Source organism: Lethenteron reissneri, chromosome 65 (genome assembly GCF_015708825.2).
Source record: "Lethenteron reissneri isolate LAM-NWPU_2019-01 chromosome 65, ASM1570882v1, whole genome shotgun sequence".
Lineage (NCBI taxonomy): Eukaryota > Metazoa > Chordata > Hyperoartia > Petromyzontiformes > Petromyzontidae > Lethenteron > Lethenteron reissneri.
This window is the reverse complement of record NC_083843.1, coordinates 3,197,643-3,211,689: the sequence shown is the minus strand read 5'-3', so window position 1 is coordinate 3,211,689 and position 14,047 is coordinate 3,197,643.

Below are 14,047 nucleotides of genomic sequence, written 5' to 3'. Positions count from 1 at the left end.
GTAGATGTGGGGATTATGTGCGAGTGGAATGCCCGTAATGTTCATATAGAAGAGCTGCTTGCTGCACTGAAGGCCCCCGAGGTTATTTAGAAAAAAAGATCCTGTGGAACACTACATGGGTGATGAGGTCGTGTAGAAAAACCTCTGTACGGCTTGTAGACGAAATGTAGAGAGTTGGCTCCGTACACACACCAGATATTGCCTGTCCTCCCGCAGTGGCAAGGCCAATATACCAGCAGCCACACGGTGCTTCCTATGTGACCAGAAGAAGGCAGCTATCAGTCACTGAAGTTTTGCTATCAGGTATGCGGGTGGAGTGAGGGAAAAGAAGCGGTGCCACAAGGTCGATGCAATCAACTGGTTTACCTCTAAACGTGAGAGATTTGCGCAGGTACCCCTAAGGCTCCAGTCGTTTCCTCACCTTCTCTTCCATAAAATCCCAATTTTTCTGCAATGGTTTTTCTCCAGGTCCCAGGAGCACGCCAAGATGGCTGAGACTCTCACTCTTTGCTCCACGTTATTGTTTTAGCCAACTCAGGGAACTGGGCCTCGCCCCACTTCCCAACAAGCTGCCCACTGCACTTCTCCCAGTTCATCCTGGAGGAGGATGCACGGGAGTAAACCTCTTGGCACTCATGCAGCCGTTCGATGTCGTCAAAACTTAGTAAAAAGAGGAGAATATCATCGGCATACGCTGTGAGGGTCACTCTCATACTGGGCTCTTTAGAGTTAGTCCGGTGAGTCGGCGTCGGAGTAGATGCAGAAAAGGTTCCACGACGAGGGTGTATATTTGTCCTGACAAAGGACAGCCTTGCCTGATACCTCTTCTGAAATCTAAAGGAGCAATTAGTCAACCATTAACTTTAACCAGACAATGGGCCATGTTGTACAGCAATGAATTAATCCTACAAAGCGAGTCCCAAAACGAAAAGCTTTAAGAGTGCGAAGAAGATACTGGTGATCAATCCTGTCAAAGGCTTTCTCTTGATCATGGGAAAATCCCATCAATGATGGTCCTCCCTCGAACAGTGTATGCCTGGTCATCGGCAATAATCTGAGCCAACACCCTATTAAGCATTGCAGACGCAGCTTTCGCGAGAATCTTATAGTCTGTGCTCAGTACTGATACTGGACGCCAATTTTTGAAGTGTCTGAGGTCGCCCTTTTTGGAATCAGTGTGAGCACGGCTCTCCTCCAGGACTGAGGCATCATGTTGGTCTCCACTGCTTCATATAGAACGGCTTTGTAGTCTTTACGTATGGAGTGCCAAAAATGGTGATAAAACTCCCCGTCAGCCCATCAATCCCTGGGGATTTGTTCCTGGCCAGGGCACTCACTGCCATGTCCAGGTCACTTTGTTTGACCTCTTCTTCTAGAAGGTCCCTGTCCTCTTCACCCAAAGTAGGCAGGTTCTTCTCTATTTCATTCAGGGCCACTGTGGATATATGCTCTGGAGAGAAGAAATTTCCATAATACTGTGCTATTGTTGTAGCTATTTGATTATTGTTTGAAACAAAGACCCCCTTGTCATCAAATAAATGCTCCATGGCTTTGCGTCTACCATTCTGCTTCCCTAATGAGAAGAAAAGTGTCGAGCTAGAGTCCATATCAAGGGCTATCTTTAAGTAATCAGAGATTTGTTCATGAAGCCATCCAGATATATAAACACAGACACAACTTCAACCGACATGATGGGTACTAACTGAGCAACCATTGGAAGGACGTTATTAACCAGGTAAAGTCTTAACTAACTGTGATGTTTCCATCCTACCTGCCTATATCAGCTGTTATTTCATGCTATTCTCTCACTTTAACATAGCCACTTCCATGCCCAGTTACATGCTAATTACTCACATTAACATCATGCTAATCTCTCACATTATCATAGCTACTTCCGTGCCCAGTTACATGCTAATTTCTCACTGTAACATCATGCTAATCTCTCACATTATCATAGCTTCTTCCGTGCCTAGTTACATGCTAATTTCTCAATTTAACACACATGCTCATCTCTTACATTAACATAGCCACTTCCGTACCCAGTTACATGCTAATTTCTCACATTAACATCAATAGACCCAGCCACTCCTCTATAACCCTTGGGCTACACCCATCAGCAGCAGGCCATGCTTTCCCACCTGATGACGGACGCTTGTGTTGCGCCCGAAACGTCGTGATTTATTTTATTTTTTACCTACATGACTTTACCGAAAGAACCAAAGAGTATAGTAATCATAGGAATTGTGATTCAAATTTAACAATAAACGATATACATAACATGTACGACCAAACTTGCAGCATGACACTCCCAGTGAATGATGTGTGAGTGAGTCAGTGGTAGTGTGAGTGAGTGTATGATGTGTGAGTGAGTCAGCGTATGATGAGTGAGTCAGTGTATGATGTGTGAGTGAGTCAGTGTATTATGTGTGAGTGAGTCATTGTAAGATGAGTGAGTGTATCACGGCATCCTCCCCACCATCACGGCCTCCTCCCCGCCATCACGGCCTCCTCCACGCCATCATGGCCTCTTCCCAGCCATCTCGCCTCCTCCCCGCCATCACGGCCTCTTTCACGCCATCACGGCCTCCTCCCCACCATCACGACCTCCTCCACGTCATCACTGCCTCCTCCCCGACATCACGGCCTCCTCCATGCCATCACGGCCTCCTCCCCGCGATCATGGCCTCCTTCACGCCATCACGGGAAAAACCGTCCCGAGTTGACGCAGAAAAAAAACCCGCGCAGGCGATGGACGCGGCGCGAGGTCGATCGGTTAAATACATAAACAAAATATTTGAAAATATATATAAATATACATGTATATATTTAGAAATAAATGTGTCGTAGTGCGATGACCAGTGGTATGGTAGTCGGTGCCACGTGATGCACCGTGGTGCTGGTGCGATGTTGCTGCGTGATCCTCCATTGGCACCGCTTGGGGCCGGGTCCAAAAAAAAAAAACACAAATGGGAGGGAGCGGTGAAGCAGAATCTTTGGGTGATGCCAAATTTATGAATGGGGATTTCGTGGCAACTGAGAGCGTTAATAAGCAATGGAGCTTGCAATTTGGAGGTGATGAAATATTTTAATTAAGAGATAATTTACAATATATTTACATATTTTACTCTGATCACTGAACAAATTTGCAATATCCCCACACAAGACCGGCCCACCGGCCCCTCGGAATGGAGATCTATTCTGTCTGTGTGGGATAGAGTCCTCCCCTACCCCCCTCCCCCCCCTCTTTTTTGTTACGATCAGAAGATACAGAAAAATGCTTGATTTTTCGTCACTTTGCTTCGTTCATCATGTCGTTTTTTGGTTTTTTTTGTTTGCTTATGTGCCCCCTTTTTTAATCAAAGATATAACGCGGTTTTCCCGTGTAACATAAATCCAATTGTTTGCTACTGTGTTCATAGACACCAACCAGAAAAAATCACCCTCAAAAACCCATCACCAGATCCCCTGCTTTCGTCACATTACACAACGCACCCTCGGTAGCCCAACGCGTCAAGAAAGATGCGAAACCCCCCGTCAACTGAGCATACCGAAATTCTGGCAGAAACCAGGGCCTTAAAGATGCAGCAGTGGCTGGGGAAGCCGCTTCTTTCAATTGCGCATTTTCTAGCCCTATAGATAGCCAGTTGTTCATGATGAAGTTCGTCAAGCCCTCTATATCCTTGGTACCCTCGTTCCCCTATATCCGAAAATAAGAATTGTGGGGGATAAATGAAGATTTAATTTCAGTAGAATATTCCGTAACAGCTTATTGAGTGAGTCTAGGCTTTTGCAATGTACATATTGATGCGCCACTGTTTCGAGCTCACCACAGAATATGCATTCCGGAATTGTGTATGTTAAAAGTGCCACAAATTAGTTAGAGGTTACAGTCCCATGGGCAATGCTCCAGCTCAGATCACCGTGGCGCTTGTATGATGGATTTGAGTAAAACAGCTCCCAATGAGGTCTCAAGCGATCACTGCAGGGCATCGTGTCCCTCCAAGCGTAGTCTTTGCGTGACGTTATTATTTGTTGATGGTGGAAATTGACCATTTCGGCGTACTGTTTTTTTCGGTCTACATCTGAGAAGCACCCCTCCCGGTCATTCCCTGAGGTGTGCCCCAGTGCTGCTGTGAAGAAGAAAGTTGAGTGTGCTTCCTTGCTTGGACGACTTTCAGTGTTGGTGGCACTGGGCTACCGCCGACTGACTCATCACCAACACTCACAGCAGGCGCGCTCCCCACTGCTGTTTAGAAAGACCTTCGTACTTCATTCACAAGTTTTGTGGCGAGTCTCACTGAGTGCATTCCGGCCATTGCAGCTATCTCGGTAGGGAGAAGCCACTGCCCCTCCATGCCTGGTTTCACCAAATCGCCTACCCTCGTGAGACGTGCGTCTACCATGCTTTTCTCCATGGCAGGGCCCAAAAGATAGGGTAGTCCCATGTTGGGGTTTCGTAACAGAGGCTCTTGAGCGAATTTTGATGCTGACCGGGGTTTATTCAGTCAGGCAGTGAAAAGGAAACCCCAGGTATGTAGGATACTCCTGTAGATGTGGGGATTATGTGCGAGCGGAATTCCCGTAATGTTCATAAAGAAGAGCTGCTTGCTGCACTGAAGGCCCCCGAGGTTATTTAGAAAAAAAGATCCTGTGGAACACTACATGGGTGATGAGGTCGTGTAGAAAACCTCTGTACGGCTTGTAGACGAAATGTAGAGAGTTGGCTCCGTACACACACCAGATATTGCCTGTCCTCCCGCAGTGGCAAGGCCAATATACCAGCAGCCACACGGTGCTTCCAATGTGACCAGAAGAAGGCAGCTATCAGTCACTGAAGTTTTGCTATCAGTTATGCGGGTGGAGTGAGGGAAAAGAAGCGGTGCCACAAGGTCGATGCAATCAACTGGTTTGCCTCTAAACGTGAGAGATTTGCGCAGGTACCCCCAAGGCTCCAGTCGTTTCCTCACCTTCTCTTCCATGAAATCCCAATTTTTCTGCAATGGTTTATCTCCAGGTCCCAGGAGCACGCCAAGATGGCTGAGACTCTCACTCTTTGCTCCACGTTATTGTTTTAGCCAACTCAGGGAACTGGGCCTCGCCCCACTTCCCAACAAGCAGCCCACTGCACTTTCCCCAGTTCATCCTGGAGGAGGATGCACGGGAGTAAACCTCTTGGCACTCGTGCAGCCGTTCGATGTCGTCAAAACTTAGTAAAAAGAGGAGAATATCATCGGCATACGCTGTGAGGGTCACTCTCATACTGGGCTCTTTAGAGTTAGTCCGGTGAGTCGGCGTCGGAGTAGATGCAGAAAAGGTTCCACGACGAGGGTGTATATTTGTCCTGACATAGGACAGCCTTGCCTGATACCTCTTCTGAAATCTAAAGGAGCAATTAGTTCACCATTAACTTTAACCAGACAATGGGCCATGTTGTACAGCAATGAATTAATCCTACAAAGCGAGTCCCAAAACGAAAAGCTTTAAGAGTGCGAAGAAGATACTGGTGATCAACCCTGTCAAAGGCTTTCTCTTGATCAAGGGAAAATCCCATCAATGATGGTCCTCCCTGGAACAGTGTATGCCTGGTCATCGGCAACAATCTGAGCCAACACCCTATTAAGCATTGCAGACGCAGCTTTCGCGAGAATCTTATAGTCTGTGCTCAGTACTGATACTGGACGCCAATTTTTGAAGTGTCTGAGGTCGCCCTTTTTTGGAATCAGTGTGAGCACGGCTCTCCTCCAGGACTGAGGCATCATGTTGGTCTCCACTGCTTCATATAGAACGGCTTTGTAGTCTTTACGTATGGAGTGCCAAAAATGGTGATAAAACTCCCCGTCAGCCCATCAATCCCTGGGGATTTGTTCCTGGCCAGGGCACTCACTGCCATGTCCAGGTCACTTTGTTTGACCTCTTCTTCTAGAAGGTCCCTGTCCTCTTCACCCAAAGTAGGCAGGTTCTTCTCTATTTCATTCAGGGCCACTGTGGATATATGCTCTGGAGAGAATAAATTTCCATAATACTGTGCTATTGTTGTAGCTATTTGATTATTGTTTGAAACAAAGACCCCCTTGTCATCAAATAAATGCTCCATGGCTTTGCGTCTACCATTCTGCTTCCCTAATGAGAAGAAAAGTGTCGAGCTAGAGTCCATATCAAGGGCTATCTTTAAAACGAGAGTGTACAAATGCCCTATTTGCCTTTTCTTTTTGCAACCCTTTTAGACATTCTAGGGTCTCCACATATTCCTGCGGTAGGCTTAGATCATCCCCAATCTTCCGCCTTTGCTCTAAATTATGGACCCTGTTCTCTAGCTCACAAATTTCTTGGTCAATATTTTTTGTGTTTCCCGAGGCTTGCAACTGACAGTTTTTTACGTCTACTTTCCCTATGTCCCACCATTGTGCTAGGATATTAAACCAATCTTTTTTTCCTGCAACTCCACCCAGAAGACGCCAAAAAAAAATCAGTGAAGGTGGTGTCTTGCAAAAGGGCATTATTGAAATGCCAGTATGCCGATCCCCTTGGGACTCCTCGTATTTTCATTTGAAGTAGTATAGGTGATGATCGGCCAGTGGTGCTGCCTGAATACTGGATGACACTGCACTATTTTCAAGGTTTTTTTAGATGTAAAAACGGTCAATCCTTGTCTGCGACAGTGTCCTGTCAGCTCGAGTTCTTGTAAAGGTGAAACCTTGCTGCTTTGGATGTTGTGTCCGCCACACATCTAAGAGACTATATGTGCGGAGCACATGCGGCAATGTGTTCAGGACACCGTTTTTGCACTGCTCAGTGCCAGTGCAGTCGAGGATATCGAGTGTCCAGTTTAAATCTCCTCCCAAATTCAAACACTCGTCATTTGGGATGTTTTTGAGATAGTCCTGTAACGCATTGAAAAAATTATGTTTTTCCGCATCATTGATGGGTGTATAGATGTTTATGAGGTGGACAGAAATGTCTTTTAAGTTTGATCGTTATGTCGAGGGCTCTTCCCGGTGGGTGTAAATCCTGGTGCAAATAACGTTGCCACCCCTGAAGAATAATGAGAAAGGTGACTGAAAAACAAATCACCTTTCCATTCTGTTTCCCATCCATTTTCCTCGCTGGTTGTAAGATGCGTCCCCTGCACAAAGAGCACTGAGGCTTTGTGTTTTTGGCGAGAGACAGCACAAAGTGTATCTTGAGTAGACCTCTACACCCATTCATATTAATTGCAGCTATCCACAGCATTATGTGTCAGTGAAGTTGTCGCCAGGTGTGTTTTTTTTTCCACGTAGTTATTTGGCTCAGGAAGTACCTGAGCCTTTCCCTTTCCTTTCCAGATGATGGCTTTCCCTGTCTCTTGAAGTCCTGCTCAACATGGAGTACGGAGGCTATAATTGCCTCCACATTTCGCCACCTTGACAGAGCTGCGGTCACTCTTTCTTCTGAGCCATGCACTTCATCTAAAAAGTTCCATAGCTCTGACTGTGAGAATATTGGTGCCACTTCAGTCAGCTCAGCAGATGTCAGGCTCACCCCACTTCCTGTGCTGAGGGTTTCTTCCACCTTTTCTTGGCTTCTCTCCTCAGCCCTGAGGCTTTTAGGATTTTCAGTCGTCGTGGTATCCTCTGTCGGTGCTTTATTGGGTGATGCCGCTTGCCCCTCCATTGACGGCCTTCCATTGTCCTCATCTTGGTCACCGCCCGCAGTTTGGTAAGTGGGGTCCCGTTTGGGCTCCTCCATGCTCTTGGCTGCTCGCGTTTCCTGGGAGCCCTCGGCCACCTCACTGGGTACGTCATCGAGGTTTGAAGTGCGACCTTCTTCACTTATTTCCTTTGCCACTTCATAGATTGCGTTTTCCTCCACTTCTATTTCAGACTATAGATTTTCTGCAGTTGTCCTGCGCTTGATCTTGGTTCCTGCACGGGGCTTCTTCCCTGTGGGTGTCCCACCTCGAGGGGCATCTGGCATGGCGAAGACCCTATCTTTGCCACCAGTGCTCTCCGTATCTCCCCCAGGCGTGGGTGTGATGTCCGACTTCAACTCTGGGAGATCTTTAAAAGGACCGACCTCATCCCCACTTGACTCTGGAGATAATGAAGATGAATCCTCCATACATTTTCTCTTCAGAGGTCCTGCTGTCAATGATGGCTGGGTGGCTGGCTGAGCCTCAGTCTCCATGGCAGTAGCTGGATTTGGAGTGGGGTCTAATGCCATCTCGCGTGATCTGTGGTGAGGGACTCTCTCCTGAGTCACTTTTTGGGTGTGTTTCTTTATCACCCTTTTCCACAGTTCCCTCGCTATTGGATTGGGCATTTGCCGTCTGTGGGCAGTGTTTTTTAACATGCCCCTTTGCTTTGCATAGGTTGCTTTTTAGTATGTCCCTGCAGTAAAACCACCTATGGGCCCTTCTTCCATTCATGACCACAAAGGAGCCCTCCTCAAGCTGCCCATTGGGCACCAGCATGTAGACCTGCCTTCTCAAAGACAAGGCATGCCTCAAGGCGGGATTTTTGCAGCCCAAAGGCACACACTGTAGGATGGAGGTCAGTTTTCCCAACATAGTAAGGTTGTCTTGGATGTCTTTATAGGGAATATAGGGGGGGACGTTGTATACGATTACGCGTACCGATGGCGATGACAGTGGATCCAAGGTGAGGTGCTAATCGTTAACCATCAGCCCCTTCTCAATGGCAGCATTTGCCATCTTTTCGGACTCTATGAAGAAAACCACCTTTCCGCTCACCTTGGAGACATACTTTATCGAAGCTCCAGGCACGACGGCACCCAGCGCTTCCACGTAGACTTCGAGTGGGACATCGGTGGAAGCCGGGCAGCGGATTCCAGCCTCGCGTGAAGGTCCCAGCTGCTGCTGCTGCGGGCACCTTGCAGGCCCCAGAAACTGGCCTTGCGTAGGTGCGGTAGCTTTTGCGTACATTGTTGCGGGTCGGGTGAACATTTTCACGTGTGTGAGATATGTCACACACAACTACTAAAACAAACCTCTGTATTTTCTAAAGCCAGGAAGAAATTAACCCAAATTACATGAAAATGATTGAAAAAAAGGGGGTCAATCCTGTGTTACGACCACCTTCTCTTAATTACTATTATTGCTGTTCACTCAACGCTCCCCTGGAGAGAGGGTAAAATTATTTAAAGTCGTTGGTATTTTACAAAAAGATAAAAAAAACTGAAAATGTAGAATAAGCACAACAAAAATAAAATAACGTAAACACGCTCAAAGCACAAAACAAGGGGGGTCTAAAGGAGATGCACTGCACTCACACCGACTCGTGTGGTACAGTGCTAACACCAGTGTTTAACACATGTGTAGTAGGTTCGAATTAGGTGCACACACACGCAGCTTGGAGGCAACACTATTTATTAAACGGTAAGTAATATAACACTGTACATGAGGTGGTGACCACCTTCCTCAACTCACTAACACTCTGGAACGCGACACAGACTGGACCAGGCAGGCAACGGCCTGCCTGGCCCAGGACGACGACTCGGGACTTGACGACCGATGATGTCTTCACTTCGGAGTACAGTACAACAGCCTCGCTCTGCGTTCACACCACGCTTATATCTGCTTTGGCGTGGCCGGCTCCGCCCAGGCGTGGCTGGCTCTCTCCAGGCCACGCCTCCCTTCCCAGGACACGCCTCACTTCCCCCACCTCTGGGAAGGTCCGGATCTCTCTACCACGTGACTCCCCAGGCACCCCCTTGGGGCCCCCAGCCCTCGTACGGGCCGACACAGTAGTGACCGTTCTATGTCACTACATCACCCCCCCCTGTATAAACACACAGCCGTCCCCGGCTGTAACACAACTGTGAAACATCGAAAAGGTGTGCCTCCGAACCAGCAACATCAATAAATGACCGGCGACCGATAAGAAATACAATCACGTAATATATACAGAATCGACGAGGGTAAAAGGGAACCGCATAGAAAACGGGGAATTAACAACAAATATACATGAAAACTGGCTAACCCACTTACGCTCCAGCACAGCCCCCCCCGTGAGAATCACGCATGCACTGACATGTGAGTGTGGCCATTGGAACGACGGCGTAGGCAATGAGCAAGGAGCCTGAGAGGCATGTAGAGCAGCCAGTCTTCAACGAGTCCATGTGGCCGGGCCTGGGGAACCAGAAGCGGCCCAAAGGGCACGGCCCCTCCCGCCAGGAGTCAGAACAGGAGGAGCAGGAGTAGCTGACGCATGCTCCACTCCCCCCCCCCAGTTCATAGCCGGTCGGCATAACCGGCGACTCCAAGGTGCCAGGTAGATACTGCCTCCTGTGACGAGAACCAAACCCTCCTGAGGCATCACTCAACGAACACTCGCCTCCGCTCTTCGGACATGACAGTAACCCGTTAGCACCCCCCCGCCTTTCCGACGTGGCGTCACAACCAGTAGCACGCGTCGGCCATATCGGGGGGAGGGAATTTCCATGTTACCACCCCACCGCCTTTCCAACGCGGCGTCACAACCAGTAGCACGCGTCGGCCATATCGGGGGGATTTTAACCCAGTCTCTCTCCAAGACTCGCATCGCAGCATATAGCTGTACCGACCGAGCTGAGACCCAGTCTCTCTCCAAGACTCGCATCGCAGCATATAGCTGTACCGACCGAGCTGAGACGACCCAGTCTCTCTCCAAGACTCACATCGCAGCATATAGCTGTACCGACCGAGCTGAGACGACCCGTCATTCACTCACTGCACAACATGCACCCTAGCAACTGAGGGATACAGTCCCAACGTAACAGGACAACTCCACCTGAACCTTACGAATCTCCAGCCCACTGTTTCAACGCGACTCGGAGGGTCTCAACCTCCGAGCCGTCAGGTCAAGCTGTCAGCCATAGCATGACGGGACCACACTCCCTGAGCCATGTGAGCGCACAGCCCACTAGCCAAGACAAGCCACAGAGTGTCTCGATCTCCGGGCTGTCAGGTCAAGCCGTCAGACACAGCATGACGGGACCACACTCTCTGAGCCATGTGAGCGCACAGCCCACTAGGCTAGACATGCCACGGAGTGTTTCAATCTCCGGGCTGTCAGGTCAAGCCGTCAGCCATTGCATGACGGGACCACACTCTCTGAGCCATGTGAGCGCACAGCCCGCTAGGCTAGACATGCCACGGAGTGTTTCAATCTCCGGGCTGTCAGGTCAAGCCATCAGCCATTGCATGACGGGACCACACTCTCCGAGCCATGTGAGCGCACAGCTCACTAGGCTAGACATGCCACGGAGTGTTTCAATCTCCGGGCTGTCAGGTCAAGCCGTCAGCCATAGCATGACGGGACCACAATGTTCGTGTTAGACACGCAACACTCACTGGGCCATCCTGGTCAGGATCTGCGCCCCAAGATAAGTGACAGCCAGCACCAAAATTCCAAATCCCTGGCAGTTTGTCACCATCGCAATTTAACACCATCACACCACATACAATTTGAATTATGATCCCCCACAGAACTGATCCAATGCCGAACAGGTACGCACAATTTGTGACGATCCCGAATATTCAATGGTCACAACAATACACCTCACATCCCGTATCCGTACACATCATCTCCGAGACTCGCATTGCAGCATGCAGCTGTACCAACCGAGTGGAGAGAGCAACGCAATTTGACGGCAATTAACGGAAACGCACCCCCGATTCATGTAGAACACAAGGGGCATTCCCGCACAAAAAACATCATCCGTGCAACAACGGACAGGAACCAACCAGTGAGTTTGAAACAAACTCAACCTGTCATTTCAAAATCCCCTTCAACATTAACCATGGGACTCAGGGCATTCGAATTTTGAGAGCAAAAAAACTAGACACAACCCCCAAGAATCGCCGAATTGATTAATACAGTATATGCAGTATACGAAGTTCGTACAGTCAATCATATGGAGCAATGCTCCATCCAGTCCCCGCATGGCAACACACACAATCAATACTCCAGACAATCCGTACATAGTAAATAATTACAAGCAAGTACCCAACAGTCCATACACTGTTAACAATTTCAAGCAAAGCTCCATACGGTCTGTACCTTGGCAACAATGACGATCAAAGTTTCTGACAGTTACACGTGACAATCACGAGCGAAACTCCATACAGTATACACAATAACAATGGCGATTTCGCAACAAAACGATGTAACAACACGAGTCATTAACACGGCAACCTACAGGATATCAACGGAGCTAGGGACACCCAACAACGAATTAATCATTAACTACACCCTGAAGATATCGATCTCGACGCCGTAATTAACAACAACACTGTTACAAGCAGACACCCGCATGGACGCCGCGTCAATTTATCACGCACACAAGCGGACGAACACGCTCCGCAAACCAGCGAGTTAAAAAAACACACGCGATCGCAACCCGGCGCACGTAAGATGGGTGAAAATATTATTATTTTTCTTAGGGCCGGGTGTGTGATGCCGCCGCCACAAAGCCGTTCGGCAGGCGCCCAAATCCCCGACCTCGCCACCACCAAGCAACGGAGCCAACCCCGCGTCCCCCTCACCTCACCTCACACGAACACACCCGCACGCATTTCCCCCCCCCCCCATAGAGCTCCGAGGGGAGGTCACCTGGCCGACCGGTTTTTATCCGAGAAACCCTTATCGGGGTTAACTCTCACGGTTTCCGGCGATCAGGGAATTGGACGACCTCCCCCGTGCTACGTTGCGCCGCGGCGCTGCGACCAGCCTTAATATGGTGTGGTCGCGGCATGGGGCATTCGGCCACCGCGGTTGAGGCGCATGTCCCCCCACACACACCCCCACGGGTCGACGGGGCAAGCAGGGGACGGACGGGACAGCATGAATAGCGGGACCGCAGGAGCTGTTGCGCATAGTCATGGAGGGTTGGGATAATTACGCTTGAGCGCGCAGGCCCCATTGTTAGGAAGGGTAAGGGAGTAATTAGGATGTACGCCGCCAACGCAGCTCACTGATTAGCAGATCAAAAGCGCCCAGAACCGCCGTGCGCGGGCTCGAGGTGCACGAGCCCATTGTTCAGCGCAGCATCCCCTTTGAGGTAGGGAGGATAAATAGAGGGGCGCAGAGGGGAAATCGCTCTCTTACTCCAGCGCCGGGCGACCAGACGCAGCTCCAGCCAGCGACCCGGACGTCCGTGTGATGCACCGAGGCACGCGGTTAGCACAAGGATCAGCGGACCGCCGTGGACACTGAACAGTGAGTAAGAAGGTGAATTAGAATCATAGCAGATAAATCGGGAATAGGTATAGAGGTATCAGCGTAGGCCAGCCTCGTCGACTCACTGATTTAACATCTAGTTCCAGGTAGCAGATAATAAATCATTAATAGCTGATTGTGGCCTCGTGTGATCTCGTGTTATAAGTGTGAACGCGTGTGGTACGGTGTATGCGTAAGCTCTCGGCGTGCGTAATCGGCGTACCCCAGGTGCGCGATCATAACGTGAGCGGCCAGCGCGGCGCAGAGCGGCGCAAGAGTGGGTATCGCGTGTGGAGCTGTATGTGTGTGCGCGCACGTTCACGACGTGTATAATACAGGTGCGCGATCCTAACGCGAGTGGTCAGTGTTGAGTGAGTGCCGCGCAGAGCTGTGTGTGGGAGTGCGCATACGTTCGTTACGTGTCGGATATGGATGCGCATTGGTAACGTGCCGCACAGGGCTATACTGCGAGCACGGCGTTTGATTGATGATGATGTGCGCACGTATGCTCGCAGCGTGGGAGCGCGGCGCGAGGCTGTAATAGTAGGGGTGTCGCGTTCGAATGCCGGCGAAACCGTAGCGGGTAATAGGGAGGTGGGGTAACGTAAACGGAATAGGGGATGCAGGCGGGAGGGACCCCGGGGGCCAACGGCCCCCACAAATTGGTGTCAGAAGTGGGATGGACCCCCGCGTTACCTCACGCTAAATTAAGACTAATATTTACCGGCCTGGGGGCCCCTACGTGGAAGGCATTCGCCCGCAATCTCTTAGGGGCCAAGGAAATTAATGGATGGACGGACGCGCAGGCAGTACGTCAACTTAATTTGAATCTTGATGGGCGGGCAGCCGAT